At 32.8% G+C, this 12,508-nt stretch overlaps 1 long non-coding RNA gene across 13 annotated transcripts in view; it reads left to right on the top strand.

Moving 5' to 3' along the window:
• LOC118195471 (uncharacterized) overlaps positions 1 to 12,508 on the top strand; it is a 149,580-nt gene that overhangs the window by 78,203 nt on the left and 58,869 nt on the right. Inside the window, exon 1 of one of the 13 annotated variants that reach the window (XR_015041998.1) lies at positions 10,827 to 11,024. The exons of the other annotated variants lie outside the window; for them this stretch is intronic. This is a non-coding gene — a long non-coding RNA (uncharacterized LOC118195471). Of the gene's footprint in view, positions 1 to 10,826; positions 11,025 to 12,508 lie in introns of those variants that run through there. 13 annotated transcript variants of the gene reach the window in all.

Below are 12,508 nucleotides of genomic sequence, written 5' to 3'. Positions count from 1 at the left end.
TATTACACATGGGGAAAACCACGAAAGTGCCCATGCAACCAGCCCGTTCGCGGGATTGGAATCTCGGACCGAACTACCAGTGTTCAGCGTCTTTGCCGCTCGGCCGCTGATAGGCTGAAATCTGATGGATGGCTAATGGATATCTTAGAAAGGATTTTTACTTATAGTAGTTATATTAATTACAATTACGTGTAGAGCTTATGGAAACTTAAAAGCGACCGAGCGGTTAAGTTGCTGAATACCCTGGTTGTTATATCTGGGTACGATTCCTAGCAAAGCAGCTTTTCGTGGTTTTTCCCCTATATAACGTGGTTACGAGCTAGTTTTCCTTTCTCCGAGCTAGTTTTCCTCCACGAAGGCAACCATTCTCTTAGGCAGATACCTTTCTTTGCTAGATACCCTGGTTGTTATATCTGGGTACGATTCCTAGCAAAGCAGCTTTTCTTGGTTTTTCCCCTATATAACGTGGTTACGAGCTAGTTTTCCTTAGGAAGCCCTCCACGAAGGCAACCATTCTCTTAGGCAGATACCTTTCGTGCGCTTTGTTATAGTCAAGTAAACCAAACCAATTTAAAGAAGCTTATTTATTCTACTCTCCAAATTGAACTCCAAATAAGTCATACGTGGAAGCTTTTCGTATTCATAACGTAAAACGTATCAAAATGGGGGAAATTAAATAAATTTAATTATTTAACTTGGTTATCTAGAATTCCAGTTTTTAATTTATCTCTTGTTTCCAAAAATCTGAGCATGAATGAATGCGTAATAAAGCATAGACAGATAACTTTGAAATTCAGAGAATAACTTAAATGACCTTCGACCACTAGCAGCCGAGAGGTAAAAATAGTTGAATATTGGTAGTTCGACTGGCACGCCACGAAAATTTCCTTTACCAGGAAATTTTCTTGTTTTTCTCCATGTGTAACATAAATACGAGTCAGTTTCTATCAGACGTATGAAATAATTTTTGTTAACTACTCGCTATAAACAGTCCTCCATGAAGGCATCCATATTCACTTCGGCAGATAATGTTATGGTACTTTGCCATAACCTAAATAATCTGATTTGATGATTATGCTAATTTTTTCTCATACTGAAGCCTGTGATGCTTTAATTAACGTTTTATTTATCATAAACTGTGTTAACTGCTTTAAATTAACCAAATCAGGATTTTTTTCTGTTAGATTTCCTTTTTGAAATTTTTCACATCATTTTAGAAGCCTAAATATGTCAGATCGTTTTAGTAAGACGTATTATTTGTAACTGTTTTACATATAAGTACAGAGAATCTCATGACGGCGAACTCTAAAAGTGTTTCCTACAACATAAATAAACAGGCTTTTATACATTTGCCTCTTGAAATGCTTGAAATGTGTTGCAGTCGCAGTTCGTATGCAAAACTATTCTCGCACTGATTTGTTTTATGCTTAATTTATAGCAATTTCCCGAAGTAACCAAATTTTAGATTTATATCATTTTTTTCTTTAAATTGTGAAAATAAACAAAAAGAAAGGAGAAAATTTTTCTTTCTTACATTATAATTATTTTCAGTTCATCTTTTATGATAATTAGTGTATTTTTCAATTTTCCTCAACTGTCAAATCTTGTTGTATTTCTAAATATCTTTAGATTATTTACAGTCCCTGCAATTTTAGAGTTTTTATGTTAAACTCTAAAATAGTTATTAGAAGAATTATTAGAAGCATTTGATGTAATTAATGATGTACGTCGCCCATAGATTCGCAAATTTTGAATTTTCAATATTGTTGCAAGCACTTGAGCAGAAAATTCGTCTTTTCTAGCAAATTGCAAATTTTAAAATTCAAAAAATTCAACTCCATCAATCCAATTTTCAGACTCAATTAAAGGCACTGAAGTTATTTAACATTTAAGAACTCTCGGTGATTTAGAACTCCCCGGAATTGGTACTCAAGAAATGATTTCAAAAATGCTCTTCTACATCTATTAATAATTGTTCTATCCCTTGAACAGCTAGTATCTACTGCATTTTCTCCTCATTTCTTCTTTGGTGGTTATTTGAATCATGGCAAAGCACGGGAACTGTCTGTCTAAAAGAAGGCATGCCTTCGTGGAGGAGTTAACGAAGTATGAGAAAGGGAAACTTGATTGTATTTACCTTACACAGGAAGAAATAACTAAATTATCTTGCAACCAGCTTGTTTGCTGGGATTTGAGCCCCTGTCGAACTGTCAGTGTCAAGCGACCGCCAGAGTCGTAGCTAGGGTTTTCAGCGCCCAGGGACAACTGAAGATTAATTCTACAATGTCGTAATATCAGTTTGGCGCCCCTTGGATTCTGCGCCCGGGGACAGATGCCCCCCTTGCCCCCTTCTAGCTACGGCCCTGGCAACCGCTGGAGCGCTGATGAGCTGCATTATGTATTCTGCTTAAGAATATAGAACACAAATGACTGTCAATTTTATTATATCATCAGTGTTTGGTAACTTCCCTATGAAAATAAAATTGTTAGAAATATGAGTGAAAAGACATGTAAATATTTTGAATTTGGATTCAATTTAAGCCTCTTCATGTAACATATAATGCTGTAATTTACGTAATAGCATTTAAAATTTTTGAATATATTAACACAAAAGGATACGGCAATGCTGTTACAGCATTCGACAAAATATGTCTCGTATATATATATACGTATATATTCTTTGCAGAAGGAAGAAAATTATAGCCAATGCAGAAAATTTCTAAATTCAATTTCGCCAGATAAATTTTACATAAAACGAAAAAACAATTTTCAGTACATATAAATAATTAATTGAATGAATGTAAATTTTTACTGCAGAATACATAAACTTATTTTCAGCTCAATGTAAAACTGTTCCCACGCAAAATTTATATTATAAGAAAAAGTTAAATGTCTGTTATGTCGAATATTTCTTCACTTAGATTGCAGAGACATTCGATATTTTATGGAAGCGGGAGACTTGAAAAATGAGCAACCCCCTCTCCGGAAATCGAACCGCGGACCTCTGGAATACGCGCCCAGCGTGCAGACCACTACACCACGAAAGCACGTCAAGAAGGCTCAAGTCTAAAATTTATGCATATTTAGCATTAATTCTATATTTTGCATATTAACATTTTAAAAATACCTGACTAAATTACTCCTGGACGGTTGTGTATAAACCTATGGTTTGTTTGATCAAGTACGACTCATTTGTAAAGTATTGAATGGTGTACTCGCTTGCAAAACCCTGTGAATTTTGTTTTTCTTGAAAAATCGGCAATACTAAGTATGATTGCTAAATATTACATTCTTTTTAAGGGAACATTATAGTATAATAATAAGAATATTTTCTCCTGGGATATACTTTTATCAATGATAAGTTAATGTAGCGCAGTTTTGCTAAATTCCTATAAATCAGTTCTAATTATTCTAAGCTGATTTACTAAGACTTGGAATGATGCTCAAGGCCAGCGCTAGACGTTTTGCCGCACGGTGCCTGCTTTACAACTTCAAAATTCTGCCGCCCAGCTCTTTCCAAAGTTCTAAAAATTTTGCGTTCTCTCAATTCTGCCGCCCGGTGCGGCCGCACCGATTGCATATGCTCTGGCACCGGCCCTGATGATACTAGGAATGACTAGGAAATGATAATTCAGATAATACTCATTATCTGAATTGTCATTTCCTCATAAACATGATGCTTATTAAAAATTACAGATGTTTTAATTAATACATCTGTAAAAACATACATCTGTACGTAACATCTGTACAATACATCTGTACGTAAATTACAGCATTATATGTTACATGAAGAGGCTTAAATTGAATCCAAATTCAAAATATTTACATGTCTTTTCACTCATATTTCTAACAATTTTATTTTCATAGGGAAAGTTACCAAACACTGATGATATAATAAAATTGACAGTCATTTGTGTTCTATATTCTTAAGCAGAATACATAATGCAGCTCATCAGGGCTCCAGCGGTTGCCAGGGCCGTAGCTAGAAGGGGGCAAGGGGGGCATCTGTCCCCGGGCGCAGAATCCAAGGGGCGCCAAACTGATATTACGACATTGTAGAATTAATCTTCAGTTGTCCCTGGGCGCTGAAAACCCTAGCTACGACTCTGGCGGTCGCTTGACACTGACAGTTAAAAACTGGTTGTTAGTAGCTTTAATTTTGACTCCATACACTTCAACAATTAAAAAAGCCAAAAGATAGGAAGTTTCCTTGTCAGCTCTTTTTGAGTCCTTTTCTAATACTGCTAAAATTCTGCATGATATTTGTTTTAGAACTGCTAACAAACTGCTAACAAAATTTTAAATACAAAAGTTATACTGCAATTTTAAGTCTGAAAAGTAATTAATTCAGACTTGAAAGCTCTTGAAACATAGAACTTGAGCTCAAAACAATAAGAATAGAATTTTGCATTCATTTTTTTAATTATACGATTGTTGCTTCATTGATAACAATGTTATAAATAGTTCATTTAGAATTACACTACAATTGCTGCATTAGAATCCATATTTCTTACTAATTATTTAAACATGAAAAATGAGAACTATAATATTTATATGTACTTTTTAATCTCCAAAGTCATAATAAAGTTTTCTCATAAACAGGAAATTGACTGTTTTCAACAGTTTTCACCTCTTCGTCAAGAAGCATTTCTTTTACGGTCCTAATTAAAAATTACAGAACAGCAGAACATAATCTTCTATCTCACAAAATTTGCTAAAAGGAATTCTTTCGCATTAATTTTGAATTTTATTTAAACTCAAATTTATTCAATATTTCGAGTTCTGGATAATCAAATTAGCGGTATCATTCTAAAGCCTCAAAATGTAATTAGGAAGCTCAGCTTCGTTTTTAATGATTCATTTTACCACGTCACTGGGAAAAAAAAATATCTGAGTTTTCAGATTTTCAATCACGTCCAAAGGACGTTTTTTTAACATTTTGTGTGTTACCTTTATTTATTAAATATCATGTTCTTTGCACTTAAACCATAAAATTCAATTCAATAGCAATGCCGCAGCATATCTTTAGAATTTCCCATACACACTTCCGCGCGCTGGAGACAAAAAGGTTTTTCCCAGTCGTAGAGTGTTGCCATTGCTCCCTTTTAAATCGCTGAGTTTGTTACTCAAAAATTCGTTAAAGTTTTGCAAAATATAAAATCGATAATAAATCAAATTCCAAATTTCAAATTTGGTCTTCCACGTGCCCATATTCGTAGGAGGATTACGTCATTCAAAATTCGATGGCTCTATGTACCGTTGTTTTATCACAATGTGAGAAATATACATACATTTATGCAAATTTTTCATTATTTAAAGGAAAATCTGAAAGCTTTCATATTTCATATTGCGCCCAACAGGATTTTTTTTAACGTTTTGTGTGGTACCTTTATTTATTAAATATAATGTTCTTCGCACTTTACCATAAAATTCAATTCCACAGCAATATCACAAAATATTTAAAAAGCGCAAAATTTAAGAATTTCCAATACACAGTTTCGGGCACTGGAGATACATTTCTTTTATCGTACAGTGTTCCCGTTGCACGCTTTTAAATCGATGAGTTTGTTAATTAAAAAATTCGTTAAAGTGTTGCAAAATTGGGAATAGCTAATAAAACAAATTCCAAATTCGGAATTTCAAGTGCTCATGTTTGGTTGGAGTACTGCGTTATTCAAAATTGGATGGCTCTAGGTACTGTTGTTTTCTGAAAATGCGGAAACATTCATGCATTCATGCAAAATCTTCATTATTTAGTTTCTTTAAATATAATGCATGGCAATAATATTTTGTAGCAACAATTTGAAAAGTGAATCAACGCAGAAAGTGAAACCACGCAAAATGTCGTTTTGAGACTAATAGCCCTTTGGGTCTAACGCTCCTTTGGGCTTAAAAAAAAATAAATAAATGTTAGATTAGCAAGTTAAAAGTCAGAAATAGCAACATTTAACCGATAAGAAAGAAAGAACTCTTTACTACGTCGCTCGAAAATGCAATTTTGAATAAAATGATAATTTTGCTTCTTTATTAAATTATTCTTATAACAGGGCTTGCATGAATGGATTATATTCTACTATAAGAAATTTTTTCATACCAATAAATTGCCACAGTTAGAGACAGAAAGTACAGTAAACCCTTTCTAAGATGACCACAGGTTCATAAGATTATGGGCTTTTGCGAATTAGAGAAATAGCTCTCAGCACCGATGTCCAAGTTCTCAGAAATACTGATCATCATAGGAAGATAATCACCAGAAGAAAGTTCACTGTTCACATTCGGAAGTGCATTATTCTATAAATGAAAGTACATTAAGCCGATTCGATTACGTGTATGGCCGTATCTATTTATATATAGGAAAAATTTTAATATAAAATAAATATAATGTAAAATATATGTTACCGTTAAAGCGTATAATTAAGTTATTTCCTCGAATAAGTAAGTATTTGGGGGGGGGCGAGAAACTAGCCACGCTGGTTTAGCTAATTATTTTAAAATAACTATATTAATTAGTATAGAATATAATATTCTATAAACTAACCAACGATAAATGCCGCTCAGACGGTGTAGTGGTTAGGGGAGCCAACTTCGATACCTAACGGCTTGGGTTCGAATCCAGGGAAATGCATAGTTCTAATGGTCCGTCCCTTCATAGGAGGCAAAGGTGGCCCACCTATTAAGTGACTGCGTAATAAAGTGACTTCTGGTCAAGTCGAAGTCGGCTGAGGGACCATCATTCATATTAAAAAAAAAAAAAAAAAACTTAATAACAAACAAACAAAAAAAAAAAAAATCTCAAAGGTTTCAGGTTTTAAACTACGTCCAAATAGGGCGTTTTTTTTAACGTTTTGTGTGCTACCTTTATTTATTAAATATCATATTCTTTGCACTTAAACCATAAAATTCATTTAAATAGCAATGTCGCAAAAGAATTTTAAAAAAGCATATCTTTAGAAGAATTTCCGATACACAGCTCCGCGCGCTGGAGGTAATTTTTTTTTTCGTATAGTGTTGCCATTCCTCGCTTTTAAATCGTTGAGTTTGTTAATCAAAAATTCGTTAAAGTTTTACAAAATAATAAAACAAATTTCGAATTTGGGCTTCCAGATGCCCATATTCGCAGGAGGATTACGTCATTCAAAATTCGATGGCTCTATGTACCGTTGTTTTATGACAATGCGAGAAATATGCATATATTTATGCACATTTTTCATTATTTAATTTCTTCGAATATAATGCAGGACTCTAACATTTGGTGGCAACAGTTTGAAAAGTGATTCGCCGTTTATAGTGATTCAACGTAAAATCGCAAAACGAAAAGAATAGTCCTCCAGGATCAAAGTCTCTTACACCTAATGATAAACCGTTAAAGTGGGAAAAAAAAATGACACTATAAAATATCTGTCGTTTTATAAGTTAACTGATGATAAACCGTTAGTGTTTAGAAAATTATATTTCATATTACGGATAGATTAAATAGTAACGGAATGCATAATGTAATATTATTGCTAGATTCGTTAAACCGTAATAAAAAATAACAGACTATACTACGCCAATAGTTCTGTTTAGTAGCTTTCGTGTGCCGTCTTTACTGACAATTCGTCATTTATCAACACTTATGTGAACAAGCTGTTAGCTTCCAGTTAGGGATGGATGAAATTTAGTTTAAAGACCGGCAATCATTATTTAACAGAGGAGAAACATTTGCTCCCCGTGAATTCTTTCCTTCCGGGTGAGGTGGGTCGGTTTCTTTAAGGAAACGGGTGAAGCAAACCACGGGGGAGGACATACGATTTTCTCCCAGGCAAGTTGGAAAAACCTGCTATCGAAATGACCTTGCTCAGCTGCAGCCAGCTCAACGTCTTACCCTTAAAACCTCCCTCAAGAGAGCCCGCTATAACCTTGCCCATTTGGCAGGTTTCCCCATCTCCAATCGGCGACATTATTTGGCGAGATTTTAGAGTTCCTTTTTTTCCGTTCCTTATTTTCCGAGTGACATTTTTTCCGTTCCTTATTTTCCGGGGACATTCTTTCCGTTTCCCTTTTTTCCGGGTGACATTTTTTCCGCACACCTATATTATATAACACGAGAACGTACTTGGGGTGTCAACATACTCCAAGCAATTAAATGACGTAAAAACGAAGCATAGTACTATTACAATTAAGTAAAAAAATGCATTCTATGTTAATTACAATATTTATTATATAAAATAGCTTAAAAATAATGATAAATTAAAAGTTAACAGCAAATACATGGAAAATACTCACTTTTTTTTTTTTTTTTTTCAGATTACTGGAATCATTGATTTCTATAAAATATTTTTGATTTTATTTGCGAATGCAATTATAATCCAAAAAATGCGGCATAATTATATGAACAATGAGTTATATAATTAATTTTCGAATCAATTAATCTCAAGAAGCATTAGATATTTTGTAGTTTATACATGAAGCTTCTATTTCACAGTGCGCTTAACATATGTTTTTTTTTAACACTTCACTCAGTTTCTGATTCTTTGTCTTTTTCCATTGAGCATATGTAACATCTCCGGTAACATTTGTTTTTTCATTCATCAAGAAAATCTTAGCTGTGTTTCTTTTGTTTCTGCAGTGATTTCAAATGAGAATCTAAATATGCAAAAGCCAAATCATTCAAGATATGCCTTCTATTTCTGAACTTTTCTGGTGGAGCTTTAGTAGATAAAAGCAAAATCCTTGAATTTATACCGACAATATTTAGGAGTGAAAAATATTTTACCATAGGTCATCGGTTGCATATTCTGGTTGCAGAATACGTGGCACCCGTTTCGTCGACTTCATCAACTTCATCAATTTCTCCTTTCGTCATGTTACAAAATGTAATTATTTCGGATTTTTTCAAATCTTCCGTGCTTTCATTGATATGGTCAACATTGTGCATAGTTGATAAAAGGTTAACACATTTGTTCTTAATTAAGACACAATAACACGCCGAATAAATACTGATTCAGAAGTCAAACAACAAAAATCAGCGTTAATTCACAATTATTTTTTTTTTTTTTTTTTTTTTTCGGTTTTGCAGCTGAAGATGATGGTTCGGTAAAACCATCGAAACTAGTCCTGTGAAAATTTTGTGAATTAACGCTGATTTTTGTTGTTTGACTTCTGAATCAACATTTGTTCTTTTTTGCCATGTAAGAAAGTAGCATTATAGGGGGTCAAGGCATTGTTCGTTTACATTTTTAAATATCGTATTTTAAGTGCTTATATGTTTCAAATCTATGCAAAATATGTATTTATGGAATCGTCTGAGTCTCCTGTATTTTTTAAGACTGTAATTAGAAATTCGAAAATTTGAACCATTTTATATTTCATGGGCCCTTAAACTATTGTTTTCAGGTAAAATGTATAGCAAACGCAAATAATAATGTATGGTTACTTATAGTTACAAATTATTTTGTAAGTGATGTTCAACTACCAATTTTTCAGTCAGTAATAGTTTCTGAAATGGTTATCTTCAAAGGTTTTTATCAATGGAAGGGGTCACCACTAGACAATTCATTGTAAACTTTCATAAATGAATTTAGCAATTATTACTGTCTATTATATAACAATTAATTTTTTAATTAATGGTTACTATCTCTTAATCACCTTCCGTTTCTATTTTTTTTAATTTACTACTTTATAGTTCAATAGAGTACATACTATTAGTTGATCATCTATATAATTCTAGCATAGTTATGAAAGACTATGTTAAAATTATATAATTAGTTTGATTTACTTGATTACAGCAAAGCACCAAAGGCTATCTACCTAAGGAAAGGGGTGCTTTGGTGGAGGACTTTGGTAAACTAGCTCGTATCCATGTTATACATGCGTGAAGCTACAAAAAGATCCACGAAACCAGCCCATTTGTGAGATACAGAGCCTAAATCGTGTTCGACAACTTTATCGCTTGGCCGCTAGTGGGCCTAAAATTACATAGATAGATAATTTTAAGAAGGTTAAAAAATTTAGAGTCATTGTCCGCGGGCATTAAGACATTGCTAAAGAAACGTTTTTTAAAGCACGTTTTCGTTTCATTTCACTATTTTGGGGAGGAATCACAATTCATGAAAATTCATTTCAGAAGTCGATAGCATTACTTTATTTACCTATTGAAGCGTCTTTGCGAATACCACTCTGGGTTCCAGATGATTTTTGGTTTTCTGTAGAGATTTGGTCATTTTAGAGAAAGGATGCTGAATACCAACATTTATTAATGTTCTCAAAAATGCTGGTCGTTTTCAGAAGTGATTGCCAGGAGAAGATTCGCTATATTAAAAAGGTCAAGTACCTTAGATAGACTGAAATATCAAATTTTGTACATTTTTATATTAAAATTCAGTTTCTCGCATTCATTTTGAAACAAGCATCTTGTAAAAATTTAGGGTCATTGTCCGCGGGCATTAAGAGGCAAAGTTAGGCTGTAGAGCCAAAGTTATGACAAAAAATAAGTCAAACTTTTTGCCGTTGAAAGAGCCAAACGATTTGTTTAATATGAGTTTCAGCAAATCCTTCTCCTTAAATTCTTTGAACTGCACCTAAAATGCTTCTGTATACAATTTTATATAAATATATAGTTACACATGACAGAAAGTTAATTTATCAACTTATAAAATTAGCATGCATTAATTAGCATTTATTAAATTTAATAAAATTAGCTTTTGTCAATTTTAAGAAAGTAATGTGTTTACAAGATTTTTAAGTTTATTAAACTTCTTAATCAAGATTTTATGAAAATATGATTTTTGAACCCATGATTTGTCTTTTTCTGAGATGCTTGAAATTTTAAGTAGGTGTTGGTGTATTTAAATATGGCAAAGCACACTAGGGCTATCTGCCTAAAGGGAGGGATGCCTTCGTGGAGGACTTTCTAAGGGAAACTGGCTCGTATACACGTTACACATGGGGAAAACCACGAAAACACCCATGCAGCCAGCCCGTTCGCGGGATTCGAACCTCGGACCGTACTACCAGTGTTCAGCGACTTTACCGCTCGACTGCTGGTGAGCCGAAATTTTAAGTAATCTTGATTTATTGTGGAAATTGTGTGTTATTATATCTGTATAAAATGGCTAATTTTACGCTTCTAACGTAAGAACTTCCACAGCTACAATTTTAAAATTTTCGCTTGTTTATGAAAATTTCACTTTCATTGTCATAGTTAAATTTATCACTAAATGAAATACTATTTAACAGATACTTATCCATATTTCAGTTTGTAAATACATTTTTATATTTCTTTATTAAAATTTAGAAAATAATATGCGTTTGCGTTCTCAGAAGGTAAATGTATGTGTAAATTTTCTCAAAATATCTTTGTTTAGAATTTCAAGAAGCTTTTACTAATTTTGTGAGACATATACGTGAGAATTAATAGGCCAATTTTTATGCATCTGATATTATCTTTAATTTTTATGTTTATAAAGAGTCACTTTTACTATCTTAAATATAAAAAATGTTACTTTAAAAAAATAATTTGATTATTTTTAAATAAATCTTATTAATTTTATACTATTTTTCTACTATGGAGGAAAAAATTAGTTAAATATTTTTTTTTTTTTTTTTTTCTTAAATCTACGCTGCTGCTCGTTGGATGTATTATAATTTTTTCTCGATGAAAAAGAAAGTATTTTTCTATTACTTCCTTGTGCGAAGTAAAGAAAGTATTGTAATAGCCACAAATTTCAGGTATTGTATTTCAACGAAAATATCGCTATCGATTCCATTTGGACAATGTTCTTGCGTTACACCTGTACGTGCGCACAGAATAAAGGACTCTTTTTCTCAAAACGGATTGTGAAATGCATTTAAAATGGATTAAGAAGAGAGTTTTTTCTGTGGCCTCTGTACGCACGTGCGTACGTACATACGTACGTATGTATGTATCTCGCATACCTCAAAAACGAGTATTGGCAGCAACAAAAGTATATGAATATATATATATGTATACCCAATTTACTACCCGGGTCGATAAGCTTAGTATTTTTATTCTTATATATTGGTAAATTGTGCATTTTCGGTTTAAAGTGATTGAATTATGTTGTTCTCATGCGCCGGTTAAGGTTTTATGCCTTTAGCTAATCTGAATGCAATAGCTGTAGAACTATCAATAGTTTAAAAGTTGTTTAAGTTTCACTAAGCCTAATGACGTCGCCTTTTGTTTATATTTAAAACTTAGTAGCATAATGACTTAATTCAGTTTCCGCACCAACTTCAGTGTCTTTTTGCCGAGTGGGACCGAAAGTACAAAAAAAAAAAAAAAAAAATCTGTCTTTCTGCCTAATTTTAATTAATTTAAAATCTAATTGTAATTGTTAAAATTCCTTTTTAACGGTTTTTAACTGTATTTGGTATTTCAGGTTTTTCTGTATTTTACAACTTTTAGTGAAGATGTTTTGAGTTTTTAAGTATGTTTCCTTGCCGCGACGTGAGAACTGAATTGATTGAGTGGGAAATATATCTCTAATGAAATTCGGGGAAATAAGTT

The sequence above is a fragment of the Stegodyphus dumicola genome, chromosome 7 (assembly GCF_044657685.1).
Source record: "Stegodyphus dumicola isolate Sdum_Otavi_A_Nest chromosome 7, ASM4465768v1".
Taxonomy (NCBI): domain Eukaryota; kingdom Metazoa; phylum Arthropoda; class Arachnida; order Araneae; family Eresidae; genus Stegodyphus; species Stegodyphus dumicola.
Note: the sequence above shows the minus strand (reverse complement) of the source record. Positions and strands in the feature narration are given on the sequence as shown.